The following is a 19,951-nucleotide window of genomic DNA, read 5'->3' as shown; positions in this document are numbered from 1 at the left end:
ATTTACCCTACCTCGATTAGTAGACTGGAGACCTAGATGGTTTTATCACATGTTACGGTAATGAGTTAATGACCATTAATATTGCAGTCCTATATGATATACGTTTTTACGTCATATGTTTTATAGTATATGTTTTATGATATAGTCTTATGATTTATCATATATATTTTTAGTAGATTTTTCTTGTTGGACATTAGGCTCATTCCTTTTATTTTAGATGGTGCAGAAAAATGAACTTGGAAGGCGGGACAGATTCGTGGCAGCTTGGCATGTGTATTAGGGATGGATGGATTGAATGGACTGCGGGAAGATCGAGGATTACGTTGTTTAAAGTCTTTTGATTTATGTTTTATGTATTTCCGCACTTAGTATTCAAACGATTGATTAAAGTTTGTGTTTTTATGTTTTATGTACTAAACAATGGGTACCCATACCTTATTTTGTATTTCGTACCGTATTTTGGATTTTTAATAAAGTTCTAATATTTAATGTATGTATGTATTCCAAAATAGTAGTTATGTTTAGTAGTTTTTAATGGTCCGAGGCCTAGAATTAGTTAGGGCATTACAGTTGGTATCAGAGCCACAGTTCATATGCATGAAGTTCTCATTGATACACATGCACAAGCTCTAGATCTAACCACCAATGTAAGTGTTTATGTTATGATTATTATGTTTATGTTAATAGCTAACGTTTTAGCCAATATGTTTTCTGTTAAAATGGATGGAGCCTTAACCTATCATGATATTCGAGACATTAAGGCATTGAAAAGGATTAGAGAGCCAAGGAATACAATAGGAGTGTTAGATTTAATCACTCAAAGATTGATCCTATTTCACAAAGGGATAGTTCACCTTCAAACTACTAAGCAAATTGTGATGAAAGCCCTGGAACAATATGTCCTAATAATTAGGCTTTTTAAAGATTTTCCTTCTGTAATTTAAACATTATAAGAATTATGGGAGAATATAGATGATCAGGATGATTTACTGGTAGCCATGAGATAATATTTTCTTAAACTAAGGTTCACCTCTAAGTTTGAATTTCAATTCACAAATGAACAAAAGCATAATATCTTGATGAATATTCCCCGAGGTAGTTTTGAGGCTCAAGATAATGATGATTGTGAAGAAATAGATGATGATATGCTAGATGAATGGTCAGATATAGAAGATCCTGATTTTTAGATTTACCCTAGTTATTTTTAGTTTATTTATTTTTGCATTTATAATTGTACTTAGTGAAAACCTATTTCCAAGTGAATAAAATTGTTATTTTTGAATGACATGTATGAGTTTGATTTTTTTTTACAATCATAATAATAATAAATTCAATAAATAATGACTAAGTTCGGTGAGGCTGGATACAGATCAATGGACCGGGTTCTGTATAGAGAGTTTAGGGGGCCATAGTAGTGGGAACGATTTTACTGATCTCAGCCCTCCCTCAATGTGGTTAACTTTGGAACAACGACGAGTTTCAAGCCTGAGAATTAAGTCATATAGGATGATTAGAAACAGAATTAGAAAATAATAAAGATGGCTAAATTTAATAAGTATAGAAACACACCCTAATTATAAAGAAGGCTTACATAATTTTTCATAAGAAATAATAACTGATAGGTCCGAGTTGTGTTTGCTTAGACTAAGTTTTGCCTTAGAACCTATTAGGGTAAGTTCTAACATGTTTCTCTCGATTATTAGAACTTTGCTGAAGATGTCGCTTAGAAGGTATGCACGCACAGCCGGCAATGCCTCCAGCACCACCAATGAGACTAACGAAGCCCCTCCAGTTTGAAGAAGGGGAACGCATGCTACCAATGCTGCTACCAACATAAATGCACCGCCACTAGTTGACAACACCACTGAGATTGTCCGGATATGTCAACAAGTGGAAGAATTAATGCAGCAGCAACAACAACAGACTCAGCCGCAACCTCAGACTCAGCCCCAGCCTCAGCTAGCGGCTCAAGCGCCCCAGCAAGTAGGTCCATATGGGGGATGGCTGATGGAAAACTATGCGCCTTATCCAGCTCAGTACATAGAGCTAGTCTATGAGTGTTTCCGTAAGCAGCACACTCCAAACTTTAAAGGGACAACCGACCCCTTCGAGGCGAAAGAATGGCTCAAGAATGTAGAGCCGATACTTGCGCACATGAACCTCAGCAACACGGATCGCATATCTTGCGTTTCGTCTCATCTGAAGAAGGATGCCAGAATCTGGTGGGATTTAGTACAGCAAACTCACGACGCTGCCACCATGACATGGGCTAGATTTGTTGAGCTCTTTCACAATAAGTACGACAACTCAGCAGTCATCGCTACGAGGGTAGAAGAGTTCACCAGTCTGAAGCAGGGCAACTTAATGGTAGTCGAGTATGCTCGACTAGCCAAGTTCACGCCAGAGGTTGTCCAAATTGATTTCTTGAGGGTCACCAAGTTCACCAGGGGACTCAGACCAAAGATTGAGCTTGGAGTCAAGCTAGAAAATCCTGGAACCACTTCTTACGTCGATGCTTTAGAAACGACTATAGAAATGGAAAGGCTTCAGGCAAATGTTAGTAAGGAGGAGGCCAACAAGTCTGAACCTAAGCAGCAGAATCAGACGCAAAATGGTTGGAACCACAACAATAACCACCAACACAACAATAATGGCCAGAAGAGGAAGCATCCTGATAGTAAGCAGGTCGATGATGACAAAAGAGCACGAAATAGCAATGGAAATAATAAGTCGGGTTATGTAGAATACCCACAATGCTCCAAATGCCAAAAAATACATCCTGGGGAGTGTCGTGCAAACACCAAGGGCTGTTATAATTGTGGCCAGGAAGGTCATCGAAAGAAGGGATGTCCACAGCTCAAAACAGAAGAAAAGAGGGACAATAAGATGGTTCCAGCCAGAGTCTTTGCCTTAACCCAGGGAGAAGCTGAAGCTAGTAACAAAGTGGTCACAGGTCAGATTCCTATCCTCGATAATATATGTTCAATATTGTTTGATTCAAGAGCAACACACTCGTATATCTCGTTAGGAATGATAGAGAAATTAGACAAACCTTGTGAAAGATTTAGAACTAGGTTTGTGACAGAATTGCCTTCGGGTGAAGTAGTCCTATCATCACGATTAGTACAAGGTGTACCAATCAAAATCGAGGGCACAGAACTAGAAGGAGACCTGATAGAGCTAGAAATAAAAGACTTCAACGTAATACTAGGCATGGATTGGCTAGCAAGGCATGGCACAACCATCGACTGTAGACATAAGAAAGTGACGTTTGAAAATCATGACGGTCAGAAACTATGTTTTATGGGAAAGGTTTCAGGACTACAAACACCACTTATCCCATCTCTGAAAGCTCAAAGGATGATAGAGAAAGGATGTCACGCATTCTTAGAAAGTGTCACGGATGTGGCAAAGGAAACACCACTAAAGGTTGGGGACGTCCGCATTATAAAGTAATTTCCGGAAATATTTCCTCACGACTTACCAGGGTTGCCGCCGACTCAGGAAATTGACTTCACAATCAAACTAGTATCGGGAGTCGAGCCTTTCTCAAAGGCACCATACCGGATGGCACCAACCGAACTCAAGGAGTTGAAGATGCAGTTGCAAGAACTCTTAGACTTGGGTTTTATCAGACTAAACCATTCGCCATGGGGAGCACCAGTTCTATATGTGAAGAAGAAGGATGGAAGCATGCGGATGTGTATAGATTACCATGAGCTAAACAAGGTGACGAGTAAGAACAAGTACCCGCTACCCAAAATTGACAACTTATTTGATCAAATCCGAGGAGCGACCGTGTTTTCTAAGATTGATCTATGGTCCGGTTATCACCAGCTCAAGGTACAGGAAAAGGATATACCAAAGACAGCTTTTAGAACCCAATATGGACATTACGAGTTTCTAGTTATGTACCAACGCTTCAGCCACATTTATGGACTTAATGAATCGAGTCTTCAAGGACTACTTGGAAAAATTCATCGTAGTGTTCATTGACGATATTTTTGGTGTACTCCAAGGATGAAGTCAAGCATGAGGGACATTTAAGATTGACAATGTTGCGACTAAATGAGCATCAACTTTACGCCAAGTTCAAGAAGTGTGAATTCTGGCTTTCGCAAGTAGCGTTCCTCGGCCATATAGTATCCAAGAATGGAGTTATTGTAGACCCAACTAAGGTAGAGGCTGTGAAGGATTGGCCAAGACCTAAGAATGCGTCAGAAGGTAGAAGTTTTCTCGGGCTAGCAGGCTATTATCGGAGATTTGTACAAGGCTTTTCTAAGATAGCCACTCCACTTACCAACCTGACCCGGAAATAACAAAAGTTCAATTGGATGGATAGATGTGAAGAGAGCTTCTAGTTTCTCAAGGATAAGCTATGCTCAGCACCAATACTTTGTGTACCGATACCCAACGACAAGTTTGTAGTATACTGTGATGCGTCGAAGCAAGGTTTGGGTTGTGTGTTGATGCAAAATGACAAGGTGATAGCCTACACCTCAAGGAAGCTGAAGGAATATGAGCAACGCTATCCAACCCACGATATGGAGTTGGCAGCGATGGTCTTCGCATTGAAAATCTGACGCCACTATCTTTATGGAGAACGGTGAGAGATTTATACGGACCACAAGAGTTTAAAGTATTTCTTCACACAGAAAGAGCTCAACATGAGGCAGCGCAGGTTGTTAGAACTAGTAAAGGATTATGACTGTGAAATCCTATACCACCCAGGAAAGGTGAACGTAGATGTAGATGCGCTAAGTCGGAAGAGTTACGAAAATCTAGCAGCATTATCCGAAATAGTAAAGCCGCTACAGCAAGAGCTGATCAATGCCGGAATAGAAGTAGTCATTGGTCAACTGGCTAACTTGTCCATCCAGTCAAATCTATTGGAAGATATACGAATCGGGCAAGGGCATGATGACACATTAGTAACACATATGGCTGCAGTCAAAGAAGGCAAGGCCACAGATTTCTCTATATGAGGACAGGGGTTCTTGAGATATAAGGGTCGGGTATGCGTACCGAATGACCATGGAATTAAGATGAAGCTTTTAGAAGAGGCACACACTACCCCATACTCAGTTCACCCGGGGTCGACCAAGATGACTCACGACCTTAAGGCACTATATTGGTAGCCGGGAATGAAGAAAGACGCAGCAGAATATGTGTCCTAATGTCTTATATGCCAGCAAGTAAAAGCAGAAAATTAGCGATCCGTAGGCTTATTGCAACCGCTTAGTATTCGAAAATGGAAGTGGGAAGACATAGCCATGGACTTCATGACAGGATTACCATGAACAAATAAGCAGCACGACTCGGCTTGTATAGTTGTAGATAGACTAACCAAGTCAGCTCACTTCCTGCCTGTCAAGACTACATACAGTGAAGACCAGTACGCAGACATTTATGTTCGAGAAATTGTACGACTGCATGGAATCCCTAAGACCATAGTATCAAATAGAGGATTTGTGTTTACATCAAGATTTTGGGGAAGCTTGCACCAAGCCATGGGTACCAAGTTAAGCCTTAGTACGACATTCCATCGTTAGACCGACGGTCAGTCCGAGCGTACCATACAAATTTTAGAATATATGTTGCGCGCTTGTGTACTACACTTCGAAGGATCGTGGAGTAAGTATTTTCCACTTATAGAATTCTCCTACAACAATAGCTACCAGTCAACGATCATTATTGAACCCTATGAGTTACTTTATGGAAGGAAATGTCGATCGCCGTTACAATGTGACGAGGTAGGAGAAAGACAACTTCTTGAACCCAAAGATGTTAGAGAGGCTCAGGATGCAGTGGCGCTGATTAGAAAGTGTATGCTCACTGCTCAGAGCCGGCAGAAATGTTATGCAGATGCCAAGCAGCAAGATGTGGAATTCAAAGTCGGAGATCAAGTCTTCTTAAAGATATCTCCTAAGAAAGGAGTGAAGCGGCTTGGGAAGAAAGGCAAACTTAGTCCCTAGTTTATAGGTCCTTTTGAGATATTGGACAAGGTGGGAACAGTTGCATATAGATTAGCCTTACCGCCAGCTCTAGCAGATAGCCACAATGTGTTTCACATCTCGTGCTGCATAGATATGTGTCAAAGCCATCTCAGGTCCTCAAGTACGATACGATAGCACTCCAGAAAGACCTGAGTTACGAGGAACGACCGGTTAGCATCCTAGAGAAAGGGATGAAGGAATTACGGTCTAAGAGTATTCCAATATCCTATGGAGTAATAGTTCATAATGGGAGGCAGCGTGGGAGTTGGAGGAAGACATCCTAGCACGGTATCAAAAATTGTTTGGCAAGTAAATTTCAGGGACGAAATTCTTTTAAGTAGGCGAGAATTGTAGCATCTCAGAATTTTACTTAGCTAGATAGTAGTAGTAGTAGTATTAGTAGTAGTAGCTAAGAGTAGCTTGTAGTATTTTAGTTTTCGTTGATATTGGTTCAAGCCGGGATTTAGTTGGAAACTCATAGAAACAGCTATAGATTTTATAAGTTTAACCTATTGTTTAGAAATATTAATTATAATATAAGGCTTGTTTAATATAGCTGGTCCTAGAAATATTATTTATTATAACCTAAAGTTTAGATAGAACTAATAAGAATGTGACACTTGTCACAAGCATGTTTATTAATGATTTAAGCATTTTGGATAAATAATTTAATAAATGATAAATCTAGAAGCTCTAGAACCTTCCAACAGCTGTTAGGATCACGTTTTACTTAGTCAAAGTTGTTTAAACGAATTCAAAATATGCTGAAATAGTGCAAAAATGTAATGACCCAAATTTCCTAATAAGTTTTAGAACCTTGATTAGGAGGCTGGGAGTGTCATAATTGATTTATTATACAATTAACTGATTATATGCATGTTTAGATGTATTAAATATGCATGTGAACCAATTTCTGATTAATTGGGTGATTTTCATATTTTGGCCATTTCAGGCATATTTGGCATATATGTGACATGTGTGTGGTGCTTCATTATTATTTGGTTATGCTAGGGTTACTCAGCACAAGACGATCCTAGGAGGTGAGCTAGTGGGAAAGTCACAACGGGATTTATACTTGACTCGGAGTGAGTCAAGGGGTATTTAGCACATTACCTAGATATTGGGTAATGGGAATAAATATTTGATGATAAATTGGGAGTTAGTGAAATCAGGGGAAAATTCTGGAAGTTTTGACTATTTCACCCCCGGGGGCGTTTTCGAGACCCTGGGCATTAGGATTTGCTTGAGGCTACTTAAGCTTGAAGTAACTTGTTAGAATCATAAAAGAATGTTCAGAACGTTCTCTCTTCCTCAAAGTTCCATTTTTGACACCCGATCACATTTTCGAAGGAAACTTGAGTTTTAGGACTCGGATTCAAGCGAGGATAGAGGCATAGTGATTCTAGGGAAGATTAGAAGCTTATTAGCTGGATGATTTAGTTGGGAAACGACATAATTGGAGGTAATTCAAGTTTTAAATTCTAAGTTTTTAAGTTTGGATTGGATTTTGTGTTTTGATGACTTTTTGGATGAATTGAAGCTTGGGTTTTATTGATTTTGGGAGATTAGGATGTTTTGGAACTTTAATTTTGAGATTTGGATAGGTTGGGGTCGAATTTCGAGCTTTGAAGCTCGAAAAACACGAAGTTGACAACCCAAAATTCTGGGTTGGGCGTTGTAGCGCTAGGGTAGTAACGCTACAGCACTAGGAGCTCTATTTGGGGCTGTTGGGTCTGTCTGTAGCACCCAAAGGTAGCGCTGTAGCGCTACACAGCCTTTAGATTGTGGTTTTTTGGTACTTTTTGGGGTTTTGACCCGAGGGCTCGATGGATGATTCTACCACCTTGTTTGGTGGAATTGGAGGTCCCGAGAGCATGAGATTGGTCCAGGGATTGAGTTTTAGAACTTGAACTCATTGAAACACCGTTTATGGTTGTGACTAGGTTATCGCTAGGGGATTGGAAACAAGATCGTGCTTGTGTCTCGTTTATTAGTAACCTGTGCTTGGACCAGAGGTAAGAAAACTACATCCAGTATGTGATGCATGAGAAACATGTGATTAAGGCATGACATGAATATTGAATTTGAGATTGATCAGAGCTTGAGTCTCTACACTACTACAAAAATGGATTTTTAGGACTAGCATTGCGAGTCCTAAAAAAGTTTTTAGGACTCGTGGGGCGCGAGTCCTCTATTTGAGAGCCTTAAAAACTGAGATTTTTTAGGACTCGCGTTGCGAGTCCTAAAAAATCTGGTTGAGTGCCTTTAATTAAGTTTTTAGGACTCGTGGATCTGGTTGAGTGCCTTTAAGTAATTTTTTAGGACTCGCTTTGCATGCCCTTAAAAGTAATTTTTTTTTTTAAAATGCAGCTACAATTTTCATTTTGATTTAGAAAAAATATATCCCTTAGAGTGTCCAAAATGTATTATATATGTTAGATTTCTAAAATTTTAAAAGAAAATACAACAAAATATTTTTTATTAATTACTCAAAAATATAATTTCAGTATTTAGTCTACTCGGCTTACAAAATCATATTACATGATAGTTTATACTACAATCAAATTTTATCATCACCAAATATTAAACAAGAAATGTATCAAATGTTAGTGAAATATATTTTTTATTCTAAAAACTTCAATTGTCAATGTTGTCTAGTATTGCGCCAAAAAAATGCATCTCAATATAGACCTGCACATTATAAAAAAGTTCTTTAATTATAAATATATTATAATTCAAACTTATAAATAAGTAGACACACACAAAAATTATAAATATATATATAATATATGCAATAATTAAACTATCATTATCATTATAGGTATTCATATAGTCAAGGAGCAAGCAATTCATTGTTAGATAGTAATATTTCATAAAATGTTATTCATCCAATGCATAGAGGTATTTCAAAACAGTAGCAAACTACACAAAAATCAATAACAAAATAGACCATAAATCTACCATATTAATCCATTCAACTTAGTTAACAAAATACACCAAAAATCTGTCACAAAATATACCAAAAAAATTAGTGGCGCAATACAGAAAATATACCATTAAAACAATAACAAAATATACCATTAAAACTCTGGATCACAAGATCTTGCTTCCAATCTTTGACAGACCTCAGTTAGTCTCCATTGCACAATAGCAAACTAAATTTGTAACCAAAATTTAGCCTATTCTAGTAATTAAAAATTTATCTCAGATCTAAGTATGTATTTAAAATTCTATAATCAACTTAATTATTAATTAGACCGTCAAATTTTAAATATCCGGATCACAAATTTATCATTATGGCAGTCATCTTTTTCATATTTCCTCACAAAACTAAGTAGAAAAAAATCTATAGAAAATTGGACAGCATATCCCCTAATTTACTAGCCTAGTCATCTGTCACAATCAACACCAACATGTCAAACAAATCAAACAACACATAGGTTTTCATCCATATATCACCGCAGCACACAAAATTCTCAAAACTTACTTCACTAAGACATGCAAGTTCTCAATTTTCCGTTATCACCGCAGCACACAGAATTCCCAGAACCTACTTCACTACGGATGAATATCTAAGTTATTCAAACTCCACTAAAGTGCAATACTAAAGCAATTAGAGAATAAACACATACACATTCCTTCATTTGATCAAAGGGAAACATAATTACCAAATCAATTACTAGTTCTATTGTTAAGAGACAAACTCAAAATAAGACATTATCCACTCTAAGTTTAAAAATAGATATCAAGAGCTACGTTAGATTTGAATAAATATTTTGATATAATGTCATGTAACTCATAAATCATGGATGATGAACTAGACTAGGGGTCAATTTTTATTGAAATGGTTTCAAAAATCCTTAATGGAAAAAATTGTCTAATAGAAAGCAACACCTCATTTATTTGAAAAACATTTCCCTGAACAACTTCTTAAAGATTAAAAAAAAAAAGAGATGAAAATGTTAACATGAAAAAAGTACTAAGTTATACTCATACCTGCTTCCATAGCTCTTCAACTTCCTTTATACAAACACACATTTTTGCTCTATTAGATATTGCTATGGCCCAAAAGCCTATCAAGAAATACAATAAATAAAATTCAACTTAGTTGAGTTACAGAGACTGCAAAAAGATTGGCTAATGATAGAAAAAAGGGGCAAAAAATTATGCTAATTCCAAAATTAAACCCATTTAATCACACACCCATTACCAAAAACAAAAGCTACAGAAGTTGAGAGTTGAAAAAGAATACATGAACAAGTTTTCCTTGGTTCTGCTGTTTAGGCGCAACATCAAGTAATCTTCTTAAATTTACTTCCGTTTTGCTAGTTCCCATATTTTAAAAACCTACAAAAGCAAAACTCAATTTTAAGCCAAAAAATATCAATCAATTCAGAATTGACCAAATTAATCATATTAATCCATTCAAACCGGTTGCAAAATGCACCAAAATCTAGTCAAGAAATATACCAAAAACTAGTAGCGAAATACAAGTAGTAGCCATTAAAGAAGCAGCAAAATAGACCATAAACACACCAAAATTCAGTCACAAAATACACCAAAAACTAGTAGTGAACACAAGTATAAAGCCATTAAAGCATAAGCAAAATAAACTTCATATGAATGTCGATTTAAAGTTGCATTACTATGTTATAATGCAACAAAGAAAGAATGTATGCATTTGTTTATCAAAAGAAAGAATCCAAACTACTTGAAGTTATTTTTCTTTGGGATTGATGGTTAGTGCCAGTGTAAATGGTATACCTTTAGTTCCTCTTGACGCTCCTTTAAGTTGGATATTTATTTGAAAAAGTAAGTAAAATAAAACTACTAACTAGTATCAAAGCCTAATATTGTCAATGAAAAACATCCAGCTTAGCTTACCATTCAAGAGAGCTGATCATTAATGTAAGTCATTGACCTCAACATAGCATCAAGTGTATCTTTAGTGAGTTGAAACTTCACTTCCACTTCTCCTAAAGAAGATTTCGAACTGTCTTGTAGCTGCCAAAAGAAAAAGGAAAAAGTTTGAGCGTAAGATGAACAAGAAAAAAAATCAGTAATTACACACAGCTACACATAGATACCCTATTTCACATTATATGGTACACATACTGGAGTGGTTTCCATTCTTTAGTTTGTTAATGATCTTGAATATAAAATCAAATATTCTAATATGTGTAATTACACACAGCTACACATAGATACCCTATTTCACATTATATGGTTCCTTTCCCTTTCATTTTAAAATTCGATTAAGACATCAAACATGAGATTGATTCTATTGTAAAAAATATGCATACTATTTCAAAGAATACAAAAAGGTCAGAACATGTAAGTTATCTTCCCAGTTCTACAAACCTTTTGTGTGATGACTATCGTTCTCTTTGCTTGGTCTGAGCTGCAATTTTCCATGGTCCAAGTCATCGACTTGAGGTGCCGAAAAATTCCCTGAATATTAGTTAAAAGCCATTTATTTAAATGTGAGTCTCTAGTAGTTTAAACAAAGAGAAACTCATAATGAAGTTGCAACCAACTAAACCAAGAATTGATAAACCTCTAGCTCTAACATTTGATATCATAACAAAAGGTTTGATAAATCCACATTTATCAATGGTGTATACCAGGATTGTATGTGCTAAGAAATAGGTTGTCCAAAGCACAAAATACAATAAATCAAACCCCAACAAAAGAAATAAAGAAACAAACAAGTGAGAGCTTCCTCCTACCATGTTTTCAGGAATAATTCATGTGGTAGCAGTAGCCCCAAGCCCAGCCACCGTCCCAACCCGAGCCCCTCCCTGCACAGTGGACCCAGACCCAGGCTAGCCCAACCCGAACCCCTCCCTGCACCATCCTTGCACAATCAATCCCACCCCCCAAGATCCCCACGTTGTCGAGCCCAGCCAACCCGGAGAACCCCACTCGTCGTCGAGCCCACCCCTTGAGCCCCCAGCCGCTGTCGAGCCCTTGAACCCCTAGCCGTCATCGAGCTCAGGCAGAGCGAGAGATGGGAGGACGAAGGAGTGAGAGAGTCGAGCCCCCTGCCTCTGCATCAATCCCGCCGCCGTGATCCGACCACCAGCCACCCACCTCACCGTGACCCATGCACGCCGTCAAAGAGGAGGGCTGGTTTTTGAGTTGAGGAAAAGAACGAGAGAGAGAGTGTGAGATTGAGGTTGAGGGTTGATAGGGTTTAGTTATTATTATTATTATTATTGTTTGTTAAAAAAATATATAGTTATTATTATAAAAATATATAAATACAAAGTATAATGATATTAAGAAAAAATAATACAATAAAATATTAATGATATATTATTAGTTTTTATTTTCTACGTATATTTAAAAACTAATAACTTATAATTTTTTTAAGAAATTATTAAAACATTTAACCATATATAAATAACTTACTTTTAACTATTACTTTTAGCCCAGTTGTTTTTAGGACTCGCAAAGCGAGTCCTTAAAATTATTAAGTAAAACACTCATTTTTTAGCCCAGATTTTTTTAGGACTCGCATATTTTTTTAGGACACTCATTGCGAGTCCTAAATTGTATTTTTTCAGGACTCTCAATGAGTGTCCTAAAAACTCCATAAATATTTTTAAGGACTTGCAGTTTTGTGCGAGTCCTAAAAAAGTGTCTCGTAAAGGGTATTTTGTAGTAGTGCTATAAATGTGCATGATCATAATTATGCTAGTTATTGTTAAGTAAGCATGATGAATGCCCTACATTTGGATATTTGACATATGATATATGCTTGGTTGCATTGCTTACTTGTGTATGGCACTGGCCCATGAGTATGAAATCGACACGAGTCGTATGGTATTGGTTTAAGAGTCAAGAACGGCACTGATGTGTTCAATACAAGCTGAAATTATTAGATCTAATCGACATAAGCATTGAATGACTCATCATGAGCATTAATGTCTGACCGACCTCAAGTTCGATGAAAATTAAAAGTGCTTGTCTAGCCTAATGGCTAGTTACTTAGAGCCAGGGCCAGAAGGCTCAGGTGACTGCATCGTCACATGGTTGTGGGTGCTGAGCCCAAATTAGTGACCTACTCATCAGTCACTCATCTGGTTCAAGTTTGTGACTCCATAGTCACTCATCTGGTTTAATTTAGTGACTTACTCATCAGTCACTCATCTGATTAGGGCTACAAGCCCCAGCATGATTATCAGAATCTCAAAGTGTTAAATCACTCATCGGATTATGGCTACAAGCCCCAGTATGATTATCATAATTTCAAAGTGTTAAATCACTCATCTGATTAAGGCTACACGCCCCAGCATGGTTATCAAAACCTCAAAGTGTTAAACACTCATCTGATTTGGGCTATATAAGCACCAGTATGGTTATCAGAACCTCAAAGTGTTAATCACTCATTTGATTAGGATTGACTTGATAGTCATCCATACATGAGGGCAGGATCCACAATCATTATCTGAACTTATTTGCATGCATGAATAGGGCTATTATTGCTAGGCATTGACATTATGACTTAGAAACATGTTATTACTGTTCATGAGTATATTGAGTTTTCTTGCTGAGCTTCGGCTCACGGGTGCTATGTGGTGCAGGTAAAGGAAAGAAAGCTAGACCATCCTTGAGTTGGAGAGCTTAGGTGACGATGTGTACATATGCGGCTGCTCGACCACCACGACCAAGGGTTTAAAGAGGATTTAGGGTTAAACCCTATTTTGCCGCTTAGGTCGGCTGGTTGTAAATATTTTATTGTAATTAACGTTTAAATTATATTTTTGGGATTCCAATGTATACAGTAAATGTTTTAGTTAAACGTTGAATTTTAACCAAATTTTTTAACCCTAAACTGCTAATCATACTTAGTTACACGATTATGGCAAAATGACTCGATTATCGAGTTTAGTACTGTTTAAAATGCACACCGTAACGGTCCCTAGGTAGTAGGGCATTACAAAAAATATGTTTGATATATCAACGTATGCTGATATATTGTAGCTATAGGGGCCGATATATTGCCTACGGGAGATACGGAAAACACGTCGACTTCGCACGAACGAAAGCTCGGGGCATAAGTAGAGGTGATATATCGCCTAAGGTAGGTGATATATCGGCTCCTGAAGCCATTTTTAAATCTTTGTGGATTTAAAATTAGAAACAACCCCCAACCACTTAGACTTTCTCTTGAACATTTTTGACCGAGTTTTGGGTATCTGTTGAAATGAAAATTCAAATCTTTTCAATTATTATTCATTTTAAAAGGGGTTAGTTCCACTCCTTGAACTCTATAAATAGGACCTAGTACTCAGCCATTTCACTCATCATTCAAGCCTTATTTAGAACATCCAAGCTACTAAGATTACTCTAGAAAGAAAACACTTGGGTTTTGGGTTAAAAGCTTTTCCAATCTAAGCTTTTCTAAACACTTGGGAAGTAAGATAGAGTGAAATTTTGGTATCGAGGTGTAGATCAGAGTTCTAGTTCATCCAAGGTATTCTTATCCTCAGGTTTAATCCATCATAGTTCTTTTATTTTCTTCCATTTTTTTCAAATCCTAACTCATTATTATGGCTTTTGGTTAGGTGTTTAAGTTCTTTGAAACTTAAGGTTTTTCGGTAAGTTTCTATCTTAATGGTTTAGTTCTCTTTTTCATCATTTTTTTAGAAACTCATGGTTTTTACTGTTGGTTTTAGGAGTGTTCCAATCTGTTCTTGTCTCCAATATCTTAGTTTTTTGTAAGGAAAATAGGTTAGATTATATGTGTTTATATGATGTGTTATGTTATGTTTATATGCTATGATATGTGCTATGTATATATGCATAAATATGTTTTGTAGTCACTTGGGGCTAATAGTTGCTCAGATAGCAAACCCCAAGATTTTATCATTATCGTGGTATAGAGTTATGATTTACCCTACCTCGATTAGTAGATTGGGGACCTAGATGGGTCATCATATACTACCTTGTGATCTAACCTACCTTGATTAGTAGACTGAGGACATAGATGGTTTTATCACATGCTACGGTAATGAGTTAATGACCATTAATATTGTAGTCCTATGTGATATATGTTTTTACGCCATATGTTTTATAGTGTATGTTTTATGATATATGTTTTGAGTAGATTTTCCTTGGTGGGCATTAGGCTCATTCCTTTTATTTTAGATAGTGCAGGAAAATGAACTTGGAAGCAGGACATATTCGTGGCAGCTTGGCATGTGTATTGGGGATGGATAGATTGAATGGACTGCGGGAAGATTGAGGATGACGTTGTTTAAAGTCTTTTAATTTATGTTTTATGTATTTCCGCACTTAGTATTTAAACAATTGATTAAAGTTTGTGTTTTTATATTTTATGTACTAAACAATGGGTACCCATACCTTATTTTATATTTCTTACCGTATTTTGGATTTTTAATAAAGTTCTAATATTTAATGTATGTATGTATTCCAAAATAGTAATTATGTTTAGTAGTTTTTAATAGTCCGGGGTTTAGAATTTGTCGAGGCATTACAGAGCGAAACACAGAATGAATCTGGATAGTCTATTTGTCCGAAACAGTTCACGTGTTGAAACCAATCTATTGAGAAAGAACCAGACAGAATAACATAAATTTCCATGTAAAGAAATTTTTAAGTGTGATCTTGATGATTATAGATTTCTGCAGAGCTTCTCTTGGAAGACCATTGAGCTATAAAACCAAGTCTAAAGCTCTTAAAATCTTTTCTCTTTTCTTCTCTTACTTTATATAACACTTTGTGTGTTCTGAAGAGCATTTTTTGTACAAGGTTAAGCTTGGATTACTTAGCCTTTTGTATAGGTGCATATTGCATCCATTTTTGTTTTTTATCTTTTTCTCTGTGAACAGACGGTATCCATCATGAACAAACACAAAAATCTTTGGAGAAGATTTGACAAAGATTCACTTCGAGAGGAAGAGATCACTCACTAACAATTGAAAGAATTTCAAGAGAGTTAGTGTTTTTGCAAATTTGTATTTGTGAAGAGAGTACAACAATCTTGCGACAATAGTTTGAGAGGTAGTCTTACATTGTAAGTCAAAATTTGTGTATCTTGTGATTCATTACTATTTTGTTTTATCTCTGGGCATGGCCCCATGAACTAGGTTTTTTTGAACCACGTAAAAATTCTCTGTGTTGATTTTGTATTTTTGGACGTTTGTTTAATATTGTGTCGTTAAAAAGTTTGACAATAACTTACTAAGTTGTTCTCACAGATCTGTCTCCTGTTCAAACAACTTAATTACCATTCTGCAATCAATTAAGTTGTTCTAATTAATCACTTGATAACTATAAAAAAAATAGAATTTTGATATATATACATATACTAGGTGAAAGCAACGTGCAAAGTTTTACTTAAAAATATACATTTTATTACTATGTTTTTTTTTTTTGTTGTTATATAAATTTTTTTAAAAAATAAACAATGACATATATTATTATAGAATGACATAGACATATTAGAAAAAATAAATAAACAAAAATATTGTATATTCAAGGTACAAAACATTCGACCATGATATTCTTCAAATCATACATAAGTGATTGAAGAAGAAACTTGTTTATTCTTAAATGAATAGAAATGTTATTCTACTTTCTTGTGTAGTTACACAATCACACTCTTTGTATATACACAACACCTACAAATGATGTTTGTTATTATTTAATAAGACTGTATATATTATATAGGTTAGATTAATATATATACATGATAAGAAAAATTAGGATTATTTTTTAAATATAATTATAATGATTTTTATAATATTTTAATTTATATTAATATAATAATTATTAAATATATAGTCTTGTATTAAATATTATTATAATAATAATCATATTTTATAATATTTAAATTTATATTAATATAATTATTAAATATGTAGTGTATTTTTTATTAGTTTTAAAGTTAAATTTCATTAAATATTTATAAAATTGTATTAAAATTGAATTGAAAAAAGAAACAGTTAAGTTAAGTCCATTAGATTTATACTTTTTATATATAAAGATATATATATATATATATTTTTTCAATTATCGGGAAATCACTCTTTTGTAATTATAAAAGTGGTTTTCATAAATATATATACAAATACAATAATTTCCAATATGTTTTGACATATAAGTGGAAATTACATTTTATATGTAATTTTTAATAGAGTGTACAAAAATATGGCTTTTTTTTAAAAAAAAAAAAAAAGTTAATCTATGACTGTTTTAAAAAAATTCAATTTTATGGGCTTATTTTCCCATATTTTTATATAAAAGTTGATTTATGCCATAGTTTTAATCTTATTCAAGTTTTATTAATTCGGAAAGGTATGTTTGTAATTTGATTATTTTTTTTTTAGCTTATTTGTTTTTTTATATTAATTTATATTAAATTTTTCTTTGGTTGTTTTGCATTTTTTTTGTAATATGAATTGTGTTTATTATTATTTTTTATTTATTATAAACATTATTTTCTTTTCTCTTTTTAGATTGTACGCTTTTTTTTTCAAATCTTTGGTAAGGTAACTAGTTACTTGATTGATCTTTGACAGTTATGTAAAAATAAAATACTAGAGCTAGGTTAAATAATATGTACCAGTAGGGGTAACCAGTTATCCTGAAAGGAGTAACATTCTACCACAAGACGGGTAACACGTTACCATAAGAGGGTGACGGGTTACTCATATTAAATATGAAAAAAAAACATCACATTTGAAGGAAAAAGAGAAAGAACACTTCATTAAAAAAGGAAGAAGAAGTAACTATGATTTTAGTAGCATGGGCAACCAGTTACCCCTATGTTGGCTGATGTGTTTTAATTTAAATTTAGCTTTCATATTTTAGTTAGCTACTAATTGTGTTTCTCATATTATGATTTTTTCTTTAATAAAATTTCTCATACAAATTAAGAAAAGTATAATTCCCATATTTTTACATATTGATGGCATAAAAACCATATTTTTAAAAATTCCCTATTTTGTGTCATTTATGTTATTTGAAAAATACAATTATATTTATATGCTCTACAAAAATGACAACTATTTCTTCTTCTTATTTTTTTTCTAAAGTGAGTCCCATTTGAAGCATGGCCACACAAATTCATTACTAAAACAATAATGATATAAGATGAAACACAATAGAACATAAAACAAGTTGAAAACCACTGCAGACTATAAAACTATAAAGGCTAACTGTAACGACCCAAAATCGCTAATAAGGCTTAAGGGCCTTGATTAGTGTGCCAGGAGGGCATGTTGGGATTTATGTGCGATTTTATGAGTTAAATGTACGGTTATGATTTAGAGCATGTTATTTGGCTATTTGTTTAACTGAGATGCATGACTATGTGTATTAGTATGCATGTAGGCCCGGATCGTGTTAGAAGGGCATAACTGTAATTTTGGCCTTGTTGGGCATAACTGCGTTGATATGTGATAATTGTATTCTGTGAATGGTACCACGTGAGTGTGGTTTTATTATTGTGATGCACGTGCCGAGACGGTCCTAGAGAGCTAGTTAACTTAAGAGTCACAACGGGATTTCTATACCCGGCTCGGGAGGAGCCTAGGGGTACCTCGGGAATTTCATAGTTAAGTTGAGATTTAGCGGGTAATGGTTATTGGAGATTTAGTAACCTGGGTAACCATTAGTTACTGCTGAGAGTAACAAGTTTTAGAAAGAAAATGGTAGATATGAAATAGAAATGAAAGGACGTAAGTGCCCTTGAGGTTTAGTTGGGAAAGGATAGGCTAGGAGGGGCAAAATGGTCATTTGGTTGGGAATTAGATAAATGGCAGCTGGGTTATATGGGGTACACGGTTTGGGGCTTAGTTATTTTGGTCATTGATTGGTTTTGTTAAAAACTAAAGAGAAGGAAAGTTAGGGCAATGAGAAGAAGAAGAAGAGAAGTGAAGGAGCTGAAATTTGGAGACTTAGGAGATGAATCAAGGGAGCTTAGGATGGGATTCTCTACTTGAGGTAAGGATTTATGCATATTTAAGTTTGATTATGTTTAGATTTGTGAAACTTAAAGCTTGAGTTAAGTTTTTAAAGTTTGAGTTTGAAGTTGCTGATTTTTGCAATCTAAGGATGGATTGTTGGGTATGTTTGTGTTTTGAGCTTGAAGCTAGAGTTTATGAGTTGTTGGGTGGTTCATTTGAGGTTTTAAATTGATTTTGGGGTTTGGGTATTGGTTTGGTGTGATTTGGAAGGTTTAAGTTCGGGAAAAAACGCAAGAGAAAACCCAGATTTTCTGGGTTCGCGTATGAGCGCCGCGGCCCTGTTCTTGGGCGCCGCGGCGCGAGGTTGAATCAGGAGGAGGGCAAGCCGCTGGGCGCCGCGGCCCTTGAAGGGAGTGCCGCGGCCCTAGGCCAATTTTGGCAGCCAAAAAGTTGGGTTTTTAGGGCTTTTGCCCGGGGACACGGGGGATGGTTCCGATGTTTTGTTTTATGGATTTAGAGGTCCCGAGAGTGCGGGATTGGTCCCGGGAAGTGGTTTTGGGTTGATTAGTATTGAGGGATGTTTCTTGTGTGTTATGACTAGGCTATTGGAGAGGCTCGTGCTAGAGGACCGTGCTCGCGGCTTCAGTGCATCAGGAAGCTCGGAATGCAGGTAAGAAAACCGTAACACCCGAGAATAGGGCATGGCCCCAGATTGTATTATGTGTAAATGTTTAACCTTAAATGAATCATGATGTGTGTGAATGATTATTTCGAATGTACTATATGTGTGATTGTGATGAAATGAACGGCAAGGGCCGAGTACGGCATAGGCCGGGGCGGCCGTGGGGCCGAAAGTAACACACAGCACATGGGATGCTATAGTCAGGGCGGGGCCCGGTGGATACATGTGTTATGCTATATTCAGGGTGGGACCCAAGGGATACATGAGTTATCCTCGCGGTGAGAACCGATACCCCAGGCTTCGGTAAGGCTCTGGGGCGGCTTGGCCGTGTT

The sequence above is a fragment of the Humulus lupulus genome, chromosome 2, assembly GCF_963169125.1.
Source record: "Humulus lupulus chromosome 2, drHumLupu1.1, whole genome shotgun sequence".
NCBI classification, from domain to species: domain Eukaryota; kingdom Viridiplantae; phylum Streptophyta; class Magnoliopsida; order Rosales; family Cannabaceae; genus Humulus; species Humulus lupulus.
The sequence above is the reverse complement of the archived record's forward strand: the minus strand, read 5'-3'. Positions refer to the sequence as shown.